Source organism: Varroa jacobsoni, unplaced genomic scaffold (assembly GCF_002532875.2).
Source record: "Varroa jacobsoni isolate VJ856 unplaced genomic scaffold, vjacob_1.0 scaffold_631, whole genome shotgun sequence".
Taxonomy (NCBI): domain Eukaryota; kingdom Metazoa; phylum Arthropoda; class Arachnida; order Mesostigmata; family Varroidae; genus Varroa; species Varroa jacobsoni.
The window spans coordinates 261,709-274,732 of record NW_019213533.1 but is presented as its reverse complement, the minus strand read 5'-3'; the positions used below and the strand labels follow the sequence as shown (position 1 = coordinate 274,732).

Genomic DNA, 13,024 nt, shown 5'->3' with positions numbered 1-13,024 from the left:
TATGTATTTTGGACAAACCTCGATACACTGTTTACCAAGGCCGACTTCCACTTATTCGTTATTTGTGGTACTAAAAAATTAGCTGTTTTTTAAGTACAAAGCTCAATGTAGGAAAAACAGTGCGGAGTTTTCGCAGGTGAAGCAAAAAGCAGCTATTGTCCAATTCTGTCGTGCTGAACTAACTCGTGCAAAGGCTGTAACCTTTGTCACCCCACATCGATAGTCTGGGGCATTATAAGTAAAAAAGCGGTTACGAGGGCGGGGCAGTAAAAGTAAGTTCTAACGCAGCACAGTGGAACATCCAGTATGAACTCGACAGTTAACCGATGCCGTCCAAAAGTGCATTTCTGTCGATTGATCTGTTTGATCTGTAAAGTCGTTATCAAAAACAGTTCTGAGGATTTTTACCACTTATGCAAAAAGCAATCGCAGAACAGTCACTGGCCTGCCCACCATCTAGAAGATACGTGCATCGTAGGTGAAAGCGATTTCCCGGCTAATATTCGTGTTCCGGGTGTGATATCTTGTTAGTGAGTGAACGTCATGCTGGCATACTTCTGTGTGTCAACATAGGGGTTTCTTGACGTGTTCTAAAGTGCCTAAAGTAGGTTCAGCAAGGTGGCATATCGGCTCATACTATCTGACTAGTGCGGAACTGCTTGCGTAAGCGTATTCTAGAACAGGCCCCCATGGCCGCCGTACAGCCCAGCTTTGAATTCGCCAGATTACTGATATATGGGGCATTATCGAGCTAAAGTCCAATAAGTGTGAGCACAACGACCTCGACACGCTGATTTGTTAAGAAGGTTTTCGCACATCCGTTTGAACTTTAACAAGAAGTCGTTTGCGCATTTGTAAAACAAGTATATACTCGTTATACTGAATATACCGTATAACTGTTTTGAACAATAATTTTAATACATGCAGAAAATTTGTTGAAATATCAATTTTTGTTTCTTCATAATTTAGAAACAAAGTATTGCGCCGAAAAGTTCGGATTTAGAAAAGCCGTTCGGTATATATATTCAATACGGAGCTGATGCGAGGAGATCTTCATGATGATACTGACGGATAATGAGAAATGGGATCAGTCTGCGGCATATAATCTGCTAAGAAGCAATGCAATTAGAAAAGAATGAATAACAAAGAAGATACAGATGAGGCTAACAAGTTTTTATATATGCATTTAAAATGATTGCTTGAAATTTTAATATTGGTGTTATAAGTTATTGCCACGAATACGCTACTTGTTGGTCATCTGGTGTCTTGCAATGCTTAACTAACTTTGCACCTATACAAAAGAGGAAGTGATGGGATTATTACTGAAAGCTAGGTTTTCTGCTGCTTCTGTTGCTGAAATTTAGATTTACTCACGCAGGTTGTGAAATATGTGTCGTCGGCGGGACTCGAAGCCGCCATTCTAGCTTCCTTTCAACCAGAGGCCTGGGCCTCATATTAAAGGGAATATTGCGGCTTCATTTACTGCTGTTGCTGGGGTGCTGCTGTCAGCTTCAAGTAACCATAGGTAGCCTCACCAGAGGGCGTCTCGAACTGTCGTTTGGCTCTATGTTCAAGTTTGCGAAGGCAGCCAACGATGGAAAACAAGTGTGTTATCGGTGTCCTTATTTGGTAATAGCGATATATACGATTTTATGGCTTAGAGCAGGAAAAGTTAAATGACATCCCCGGTTAGGGCTAAGGTTAATAGCCCGTGTTCGTGTAGACTTCGGCGATGATCATCCTTCTACTATACCTACTGCTTGCAGTGGCAATGTTGGTGTTGATAAGGGCTACTAGGAAATAGAATGGGTCTAGCGAAGGGAAAGATCAACTCTAGCCTGGGGGACTGAAGGTATAGGCTTAGCCGCCCGTTCTGTTTTAACGGTTGCTTCCAGAAGGAAAGCGAGGTTGGCGAAGGTAAATCGGGTAAACAGATAGACCCCTGACCAGGGACGTAAGATAGGGGCAAAGAGTGGAAGGTTTCCGTATCACAACACGTGTGAAAGGACCGTCTCGGACAGCACCAGACTCGTCTGGGCCCTTTCCCTCGGAAGGCGCTGCAACAGTCGCTGCCAACACAGATGTCCGTCCCAAAGCTCCGGCTCGTTCATAGCAGTAACGTTAAAACGATAGAGTACAGATGGAAAGAGAAGCTGTCGACGAGCAGTATATCGTGTGTACTCCCAAATCAGAAGGCGGCTCTGGCCAAGCACCACAGCCACAGTTTGGCAGCCAGCTTAGCACAAATTAAAAGTCTTCCAGCTAGGCTTCAGTACAGCTATTATGACTGATTAACAGGGTAAAAGTATACAACGAGAATGACCAGGTCTATTGACAACTATACATTTGATTGCTTGCTACTAAAGTTCTCTAGACGAGAGCAATATAGACGGTCTCGATGAGACCAAAAGGTATTTGCAATTTGGTACACACACACTGTAGCGCAATACACCACCGTGATTATTGCTCTTAAAACGAGCATATGAAATTAGGAAGCAGCTTCAGTAATAAAGACAATAATGTCTTCTATTTTGAAACTGGTACTCTGACTTCAAGCAACACGAACGAGGTCGTGGAGATCAGAGTTCGAACAGAGAAGAAGTGAGAAGATCAATGGAAGGGGGGGGGGGGGGGGGTACGTCTTTTTCGGCTGCAAGAAATATTCGCGTTATTGATAACGGTAACAGCAACGCTTCCGAGAGAAGAGGCGTTCCTTACTTTGAATACACAGCCACCTGAAACTGATTTACATAATGAGTCTTAGAAATCTGCAATATGTCGTAGATGATTTCTCTGTGATATGCTATGCCTAGTTATAGCCTTCGGTGTCACGGTGGTTGCACGTGCCATACACCGTAATAATTAATCTTATGTGACCCACGACTGGACTTGATTGCTCCTTTAGTAAACGCCTATGAACTTAACAGCTGTTCTGGTCACCAACTTCGACGTTCATTGAAACTTTATAGGTCACGGATAGATTCTTACAGTATCAAATATACTCCAATATGTATCAAATATATTCAAATATATATATAATACCGTTACAATTTGCAAGTTGTTAATCCAAAAGCTAAATTCCTATTGTGGGACATCTGTTAATAAGGATTCTCTGATTTGGAAATTTTGGTCAATGCTTTTAATGACTATGTAGCAACTTTTCGTGGGACCCACAGCTGATGGGTCGCATTCCATGGAGAATTCTTTTGCATTATACGGGAACTTTTAAGCAGAATACGTTCGCCATTGCCATCCTAGGTTTCATTCGTTCCAGGCATCTATTATCTCAATGTCAGACATCTAGACTTCGTCCGTTTCGTCGTCGCGTTTCTTCACAAATCTACACCAATCTCCTCGGTGACCATTGCTTAGAATTTCCATGGGAACCCTGAGTTCGTCTCGAGTTTGCCCTAAACCCATATAAAGCATAATTATCGATAAAGCTATACAGCTAGCAATGAAACTAAGTAGGTGCATAGTAAACGGTTACAGAGGCGCAAGAGATTACCAAAGGGTTAGGTCGTTATGCCGCAAATCATATACGCTGTTACATACCTGCATAATCATTTGTTTTTTTTTTGCATTAAATCGAGTTTCATCAACTTTGTGCCCTATATGCTCAATTTTTGTCACATCAAAAAAGTACCGGCTTGTTCTACATATCGGTAGCCTCACAATTGCCAATGGAATCATTGGCAGACAAAGTTCTGCTTGATCGGTCACAAATTTGCTAGGTTCAACGTTCATTCTGTAGCACGATGAACAAAAGCGACTGTTTGCTATAATTTTCTTTATTACTTGCTTGAGACTGGCGACATCATGACGGAGGGTGCTCACAGGCAACGGATAAACGATATACAGGGTAGAATAAGAGCTCTTTGATAGTTATAAAAAGTCTCTTGACAAATATTCCGTAACAAATACTACACAGATAAACTTTAACTAGGGCGTCTAGTGCGCGGAAAAATTAACGCTACAAAGCGCGTTTTGAAATGCATAAAAAGACTAGACATAATGCCTTTAGGACTCACACATCAAATGGTAGAAACCAAGAGCAGTTAATCTTATTGTATTACAGTGATCGACTCAATTTAGGCGCTTCGACGTTCCATCTGTGAGCGCGGGCTTCAGTATGGCGGGTAAACTCATAGCATTTCTCCTAGATTCGCAATCACCACGCTATATGCGTCAGCATTTAGGAGGCCGACATCTTTCGAAGCTCTCGAGCGGACACTAAGGTGTCTGCCAACAGATTGACTAGACAATTAACGGTCGATACACAGACCTGTTGCTCAAAATTGCGTCTTTTGCAAGTGGAGCCTGCGTATGCTTAAACGCAGAAATAACTATTGCTATTATGAGGCTATGTTAGTGTACGATCTTTCAAAAATGAGTTAACTTCATATACGCGCTGGTGCATAATCCAAAATGATAAATTTTTCCGCTTGTACGAGATTAACTATCAACATTGTTGACAGTCTCAGAGCACGTAGGTAGGGCTTATTCATGAAAACTCATTCTAAAAACCCCGAATTTTCGTGCTAGTGATCGGTATGTATATATAATAGACTAGCTCAACTTTATCGTTGGGTAGCAAGAACGAAAGTGTCTTGCAGCAGTTTGTAAAAACAGGCCCATGGGAGACCTGTTGTCCTGCCGTATATCCCGTTCTCACGATAGTATTTGCAGTGATTTCCGTTTTTTCTCTTGTCAATAGGGTCCAGGTTTATTTTGTTCCAGCAACGAATCCGATCCCCAGATACGTTGTCAACTAATAAAAGACCCACTTCGGCGACATTCTTCGCAAGCTTGCGCACCTTGTAAACGCACGACTGTCTAGACCGTTCTGGCCATCAGACGACAGTTCTCGATGCGCTTAAATGACCCTAATAATAGTTTGAAGACACCTAGGTCTCAGCAGTACGGGTTGTACTTTTTTTGACTGGAACGGTAAAGGGCGCCGTGCTCATGTAAGACACGCGTATTTTCAATGTTTCCGTTGCATATTGGTAGTTAGTGCGTCACGAGGTCGGCATCGTTGTAGAGGTTTGTGCTGATCAACCTTGTGGGCTCACAAGTGGTTCGAGCTGTACTTTTATCGTTGAGTCGGATAACGTCGCACTGGCGTAGTTTGCTCAACACGTCCCAGGTTAACCTTGCCGTTATTCAGATGCCTTCCAAGAACACTTTCTTCACACCTAGCTCATCTAACAAAAACAGCTTGCCGCTCACTGGACGTTTCCTCAACTTTTCTGTAATGTTTTTCCAGTAAACAAAAACAAGGGAAATGTGGTCGATTAGGTAGAAGACTTTACTTACCACGTTCCCCTGCGCCGGTTATGAGGAGACGGACGGGCTCTTCACAGGCGCTCGCTTTGCGTTTATATAGGGCCTTCACTTATATGTGAAAGTTTAAATATTTTATCCGCGCCAATATATGTAGATATATACACATGTGTAGCTAGGCCCGCCTTCCGAACTCTTATGCGACTAATTAAGACTAGAAGCAATCTTCACCTATAGGAATAACATCCAGTTGTTTAAGTCGTTGTATTTTAGCAATTGGTATGGCAGCGTACGCGTCGACTGTGACCGATATGAGTCTGTCCGCTTCACCATTAGTGAGCATTTTAAATGTGCCTTTACAATAAGTGCATATATTGAAAGGGAAAAACAGCCAATATTACAGTGAAATAGCAACTGTAGGTAAAAATGTTAGAAAAACCAAGATGAAATTGTATAGTTCATAATTTTCTAAAAGGTCTACGTTCATCGACTGATTGTCAGAGATATACTACTTCGTCAGGCAAATCTGTTATTTCAGGATAGTTAGAACAAATCAGCAGCCTATGAGCACATTAGAAGAAACTGGTTTGGCCTCATGCAGGGGCTCATTGCTAGGTGACAATATCAGGCAGCCTTTGTAGACGGCTTTCGCGTGCCGTTTCCTGTTTATCAGCCGCTCGTTCGGCGAATGAACTCTCCGTCCCTTTCCAGCTTCCAGTCATCCTTTAACCGCGGATAGTGAAAGCAACAGGACTTTCCAGCATGGCGCTCCTGTGAGGCCAAAACCGCTCTACTGAGCCGCAACTGTATTTTGGCACTTGGTTAAAATTAGCGTCTAGCCATTGTCATCTAACATATTTTGAGCCCCTGTCGAATTACTGTTGTTTATGTTTGGCAGATAGTGTCTGTACATGTTGAATTAAGCTGCAATTTTAAACATAAATTGTTCCCTGAGGAGGAACTCGGTAGGTTTAGAATATCATATGAATGCTTTTTCAGTCATTTGAGGCTGAATCGATTCCCAATAGTGCACAAGCGATGATTTGAACAGACAGAATGAACAATGCGCTTTCTATAAGTATCGGGAATAGTTTACATCAACAGCATCTACATGCTCATGATACAGGTAACATTTGCAGCTTGTCGACAATATACCAAAAAACCTAGCTGTTGTACTGACCAACAGTTTTCCTTCACAGAAATTCAAGTCGTAAATAGACTAGCTTTCTACTCACTATTAGCTCCGACGGCATTTCTAGCATCGTTCGTCAGGCGATGACAAGCAGTAATGTATGCCCTCTCGTCTGGGAATCCAGTAGCAGTAATAGCTTGTTGTTAATTTCAGTCAGTTGACATTACTGGACCACTTTTCGAAACAGGTAATACTTGACTACTATAGATTTCGAGCGAAAAAATCCTATATACTCTTCATAGTAGAACGTGCATATGTTAAAAAATATCAGACCTCGCTTAGCGCAACGTAGTCAGATGACGACCCACAGCAGATCACAGTCCAGGTAGCTTGAATTACATTGCGCGTATCGTACAAAGCAGTGACAATCGCAAGCTTCCCGATCAACGTCTGCTTCTACATCGAAATCAGCAGGCTTTGGGTCCTGAAGGGAAAACGTGACACCATGCGTGGGTGGGGCCGGATTTTGGTAAATCAAGCTTACGCAAACAGTCGAATCGGTTGATTTCGTTATTTTGCCATTTGCTTGTCTGCGCAGAGTTCTTGACCTGTTCTCCGCAGCGGTCGCCGTTTCTGGCCGGCTTGGTGATGATTCCAGAAATCTATTTTATTTAGCTCTCAGCTATGTTGGGTCTGGCAAATTAGTAGGCTACCTATGGCGCTACGCTTTTTCTTCCCTACCGTCGGTAACGGGCTACGTGTTTAAACGTTTCAAGTTATTACGGCCTATATTACCATTGGGCATCGCTTTACATGGCTAGTTCTAAGTTTAGTGGGCGAGGAATTTAGCACTGCAACGTCACGGTCTTGGTGTCGGACACTGACGTGTCTGCTGAAGTATTAGCCGTGCAGCCCAGCAAGCCCTCGAGCCATTCCAGACATCACCTATTCCCAGATAAACAAGATGTGTCACCGACGGTGGTGACAATCCATCATGACTTTTTGAGTTAGCTAGTCTTTGAATAGTTCTAGCAATCAGACGGCTGTCATGTTAAGACATTGTTGTACGTCAAAGTATCTAATGGACAACTTTGCAATGCGCTGATGTTACCAAAATTCTCGCTAGTTGTTGCATTCGAGCCATACGGGAGAGAAGGCGATCTCCGGCGTCCGGGTAATTGTGTCATGGATAAGACAGTTTATGATGGGTACGTTTTTTTTGTGCGAGGCAGTGGTACAAAGGCTTACTATACAGTCAACCTTTAAGGCATAGGACAGCAAGAAAAATAATGCAAAAATATTCCAAATGGCTCGAAAAATTTATTTATTAAGTTTTTTTTGGCTTTAATGAGTACTAGGTCTGCGAACGCTATGCACGCTTCCGGCTAATCTCCGGCTAATAGTGTGAAAACACCCATTTTTGAGTTATGTTTTAAAAACTCAGCGTGTTTCCCCGCGATTCTACAATACATATGTTTACGGCAATTCATAGTTCCCCCTTTTCAATAAATCTAGTACGATGCATAGATATAATTTATTGCACTCGTTTAAGTTATTTTATTGACCCCTAAAAAGTATTGCTGATTTCATTCTATTACAGTCCAAAGTATGGTTTCTATGCATTAAGTCTGGCTATATATTTATATATATATATATATATGTATGCGGATAATATACGTAAAATAATGAGTAGTAGTATCTAAGTAACTGCGATTACTTGCTGGAGAAATTTTCATAGTACGATAAGTTTACCGTTCAGTGAGACGAATTCTGTTTAATAGAATATCGTTTGCTTAATGATCCATTGCGTTAAGTATAGAACGATAGCAGAATTAAACGATCGCAAATACGCCCTATTAGGTGAAAAAATTGCACTGGAGTACACAATTTGACAGGGGGTATATTCTATACGTGGTCCATCGAATTTGGTAACGATTCTTCTACGAATTCATTCGGACCTGCCCTTGGAACAAACGCAACAAGAACCTGAGCGTTTCCCTCCATGCTGATTGGTCATCGAGTTGCCGTAATAAGCTATGCCTCCAAGCTTCGACAATGATAGATAGCTACTGTTTGTGATAACGGTAACATAGGTTATAAAACTGTAGTACTGAGATGGAATAAGTTACTAGTAAGCTAGGGATTCTAGATTCTTTTGCTATAAAGAAAATAATTAATTTTGTGTTATAAAGCTATTTTTTTCCCGTTGTTTTTTGCCAGTCGAATGGCCCCTTTATCATCGCAATCTTTGTACGATTCATCCACACCCACCCTTCATATGCAAATGTCTAATACCCTTTTACATAAAAACTAAGGTCGTCTTACCTAGTTGCAGCTTACGAATTGCAGCTACGCAATATATCTTTGACTAAAAATTTACAGAAATCTGACGACAGCGTAGCGATGATTCTTATTCTTCTTCTTCTTCTTCAAGCTCTTGGCATTGGGTCTTCTCAAATTGAAATTAAGTGCGGTTTATTGCTTTCCACAAGAATATAAGAATAAGAATATTGCTTATTTGCAATGCAGGCAGGTCTGCTTTACATTTGCAGGTCGTACCTATCCGATCCGGGTCAGTGGATCCGGTCGTGTTTGTTATTTGCATTGTTTTTGCAGCCTGAACGAGTTATCCGGCCAACTACCGTTGATCGAGAAAGAAAACCGGGACGACATTTAGAAAAGACAATGGACGTGAAAATGATAATAGCGACTGTTAGGAAAAATAGAGGCGACAGCAGGAATAATCGCATTTTCTAAAGACAGGAGCTTTAAAGAATTGCAGGCGACGCGAAAGACTGTTGCGTGATGAATCAGTAGATAATAGTAAAGAAAAGAGCGATAATTGTATTACAGATGAAAGGATTGATCCTTATTAGATTAAATGCTTCAAGTTTTACGTCCGTAACCGTCGCTAGGCATTAATCAGACGGTTGACTGGCCTTCTTGCATAAACCTTGTATGATAGCATAAACTCGAAGGACGTAAGGTCAATGCACCTCGCATCTACTTATATATTGCTTAAACTTTACGTTTGTTTGCTTGTTTAACCTGAACCGATTCTTCTTTTGTGATCAACTCTGTGAAGGTTTTTGGCGGTTCGGTAAGATACCGTCTGAAACGTTTGAGATTCTTAATTGGATTACTAAGAAAATAGTAATCCAATTGCGTAGTTGCTTCTTTCGATCCCTAGGAGCTAAGTTGGTCGTCTTTTGTCATGCCTATCCTTTTCAGTCTTTTTTATTTTTTGCAAAAAGCATAGAGGAAGTTGTAGGGGGGTAAGACAAGATATGTATGTATATATTTTGATGGCTTTATTTTTCTTTTTTTTTTTTTTATATGGGTAAAATGGAAATCAAATTTCTACATAGTAGTCTATGTAGAATGGGTCGTTTTTAATACTAATCGAAAGCTCCCGTCAAGCAAGGTCTAAATAAATGAAAAAATCTCTTTTTTTTTAGGTTGAAAATTCCCATTGGAAGCCTTGGCGGGCGAAAGCTTAATATGGTCCTTTATATAAGGGATTTCGGGATCGATAGATTTTCACGAGCCGAGTGAAAATGCAAGCCAGCTCCTTATACCTAGAATCGATATCTTTGAGTGAACACTTCAAAGACCCAACTAATTATATCAGCTTGGTTATGTAAGAAAATGCGTTTCAGTAATTATTTTGGCAAATATTTAAAATGTTAGTTGGAAAGTTAAAGTGGTAAAGTTGACCTTTATCAAAAAGGAAAGGACCTATAACGTCAAGAAATATATAAATTCAATGTCTAACAAAGTATAAACAATCTTCAAGTAATTAGAATTACAATTAATATGCGGATCGAGACATATCAGGTGTTTAAGTCTTCGTTTAATATAGTACGTATCTAATTATTTAGTGCTTAAAGAAAATCATAAAAAGAAAAACATACTTAAGCCATAGTGACGGCTTGGGAATCAATATGCTAAACAAAACATCTATATATATATATATATATAATTTAGTAGAATCTATAGTTACTTATTATAAAGTAACTTTCAAGATTTGGTAACATCACAGAAAGGGAATCAATGGATCAGCGGACTCTATCAAAGGCATATAGAACAGAAGTCGACCTTAGCCAATACTAAAAAAAATCTCTCATATGGTGAATATATTAGAGCAGGCAAATAATATCGTTGCAACAGGGCAACGGGTGAAGTAGATCTTATACTTTATGTTATGTTGGTTAATAAACCATATGAATTAAGTCAACGACAAAACAACTGTCGAGCGACGCCCATGACTCCGTCTAGTGTATCTCTAATGTTCATTGGCAGACGAGTTGAACCATTATGCTGATATAATATTCATCATTTGTTGAGAACTTGATAAGCGAACTTATATTCTATCTAGCAGAACCCTGTTGAGATGCGGCTGATGGGATCTACATCGGGTCCCCGTGATGGTGTTTGCCTGTCAAACTAGAAAGCACATGATAGCCTAGGTTGAAAGCCTATCGTCGTTACACGTCTGTGCATACACTGTGCTGGAAGCCAACCGCCTGAAGCAGTCCTTAACGGCAGTACCGGCCGTCAAACTTGAAACATTACTACTTTAGAACTCGCTCACCTTCTCGCTCATTTTACTGAAATCGATCCTAAAAATTACTGAGCCGTCGACATCTGTTGATTTTTTTCTAAGACTTGAGGAGGGCTGGGGTACTTTCCTGCCCTACTGTGCCATCGAAGATTTTTGTCGGATGCTAAAAAATCTATGGGCCATCTTTGCTTGTAGATATCTCTATAATTAGATGAGAGAGTGCGAAGAGGTTGGGTTAGAGGTCAAATTAAGTGATCGACAATTTCGTCCGTGGCTTAGGGTAGAGAGTCATTTATGGCAATATGTTCATTGGATCAATTGTAAAATTCAACTTTGGCACCTGAGCAGCAATGTACGAAACTTGGTTACGTTAAGGCTCTTTTCACGTATAGATTATGCAGTCGTTCGACGCCCTCGGCTTGCTATGAATAGCAGTTTTTATCAAGCAGCCTCCATATTTTTAACGACTACATCAGTGAATCAATGGCTGACCAAAGCGTCATGATAATGTACATTATGAGCCGAACCAATTAGAATGTTATGGACTAGGACGCCGACCCTTACAGTGCGTTGTCATCCAAAAATTAACCTTTGGCAAGGAAGATCATTGGCCTATAGATTACGTTTGTATCATCATCTTTTGCGTTACTATTACAAACGATAGTCCTTCCTTCTTTAGAGATCTCGTAAACCTGTATTTCATACGGTTCACCGGTCAACGAAAGTAGTAATAGGACAAAACTAATAAAAAGCAAATCTAAAAATATATGCCATATGCGGGCCACCTGTGGTCTGCCAATTAACCTGTTCAACTCGGCAATCGTCCAACTGCAAGAAGTAGAGCAGGTCTGCTAGTTTATTGAGCAGATAATGTGATGGGGCAAACTGTTAATGCTGTTGATGGTGCAGAGCCATGTCGCCAGCGGCTCAGTAAGGATAGACGAGACGTTGCGGGGCGACGCCACACAGATAGCACTAATAGCATCAGCAGTACCCGCGAAAGCAGTGGGGTAGAAGGGGGATTAGCACTCCAATCGGCGCCATTTTGATTACTGCCGTTGTGTTATTCAGCACCAGCAGTTCCTGCTATCCATACCCATAGTATCCCGCCTTTGCCTTTTACCAGCGTTAATTCGGAGCGGCATGGTAAGAAATGTATGTAAACGAAACAAAGCTAGCGGCAGCAAATGGCGCGATGCATTCCCTGTGGTAACCATGACGACATTAGGGAAAATGTTACACTAGCGCAGCGTTCATATGAAAATGGTGCAGGTATAAACGTCTCCTCCCTTTTTTCTCTCCAGCACCCCTCAAATCGCTCGTACTAAACCCCCGACTTGAAATGAAACGTCTTTTTCGGTAGCACTGATGACGGCCGCGATGGCGCTGCAACGAGGAGGTCGGCAGAGCCAGTGGCAGTAATGGCTGGTTGATTACTGTGAATAAATCGGGTTCCAATCAAATATACACTGCAAACGGGTACACCTGTATGAATCGAGCTCAAAGTACTACGCCAAATAGCATCCCAAAAAACTATTTAGCATACGCTATGTAACCTAAGCCATCAACTGCCGAATAGAACCTTCTACACCTCTAGATGCCTTCTACACCCTAAAGTAGTAGGCACCTTTGTAGTGCTCTACCGTCGAAAAGCAGGGGCGCTAGAATTCGAAAACCTCATCAGCGAAATAAACATCAAGTGGGAGGCAGAGAAGCGGACTGGCTGGTTGGCTGACGGACTTACCAGCCGTTGTTGCGGCTGGCAGCGACGGTAGTGGACAACGCCAGCGCGGCGCCAGGTTGCCAAACGCCGAAAGAAACGACAGCGTCGCTACCGCCTTCGTCAATATTGCTGGTACTGCCATTATAGTCATGGCAATCGTTGCCACTGACGTTATAGAGAGGCCAGAACAACCGACTAGCTGGACACCGATAACGCAGAAAAACTAGAACGACGTCTCCCCAGGCGACGATTAGAAAAGGCCCTCATTTTCTATTCAGCGGCCCGACAGCAGATGCCGACAGATGTCAAATGTCCTTCA

General features: G+C 41.6%; 1 long non-coding RNA gene across 1 annotated transcript in view; it reads left to right on the top strand.

Annotated features, from left to right (window-relative positions):
- Positions 1 to 13,024, top strand: part of LOC111262185 (uncharacterized) — a 46,758-nt gene that overhangs the window by 17,403 nt on the left and 16,331 nt on the right. The window lies entirely within an intron of this gene.